The 620-nt window shown below is 48.2% G+C and overlaps 1 non-coding gene across 1 annotated transcript; it reads right to left on the bottom strand.

Annotated features, from left to right (window-relative positions):
* Positions 1-271: 271 nt before the first annotated feature.
* On the bottom strand, positions 272-353 carry trnal-uag (transfer RNA leucine (anticodon UAG)). The gene has a single exon. It is a non-coding gene; the product is annotated as a tRNA-Leu (tRNA).
* Between the last annotated feature and the right edge of the window lie 267 nt (positions 354-620).

Here is a 620-nt window from a genome sequence, read left to right as displayed (position 1 = left end):
ACTGGTCTTTTTCAATCGAAACAGCGTGAAACGTCAAGTAAAGAAATGGGATTATTTAATTCACAATGAGGCCTCTGTCATAAAACAAAATGAACAACTGACTACCTCACCATGACAACCAGGAGGTAACCTGGTAGTCAGAGCAGTGATGCTCAGGTCTGTGGACTCAGGAGAGGGTTCTTCTTTCGGTCACAGGTTTGAAGATACCAGTGGAAGAGAGAGGAAAGGCTATGAGAAACCTGCCACACCTCTCCAGTGACTTGGGACATGATGGCAGTGGTGGGATTTGAACCCACACCTCCTCAGAGACTGGAGCCTAAATCCAGCGCCTGAGACCACTCGGCCACACTACCTCACTGAGCTGTTCTCTGAGTTGGTCTGCTAAAGGCGTGTTGAAGAGGAAGTAACATCATGATATCAAACTTATTCTGAAGGGGGACCCCTTCCCTCCACGGTCACAGGAAGTGACGACAGCACCGCTAGAAGCAGGAAAGAAATGGTAAAAGGACTCAGTTTGTACAGAGCCTTTCTACCTCAGCAGCACTCAAGGAGCTGAACAATGTCCTCTCATTCACACACACTCACACACTGATGCTGAAGGCTGCAATGCAAGGAGCCAA

This window comes from Aulostomus chinensis, chromosome 1 (assembly GCF_037954235.1).
Source record: "Aulostomus chinensis isolate RoL2024-O1b breed Wild chromosome 1, RoL_Achi_v1.0, whole genome shotgun sequence".
NCBI lineage: Eukaryota > Metazoa > Chordata > Actinopteri > Syngnathiformes > Aulostomidae > Aulostomus > Aulostomus chinensis.
The sequence above is the reverse complement of the archived record's forward strand: the minus strand, read 5'-3'. Positions and strand labels throughout refer to the sequence as shown.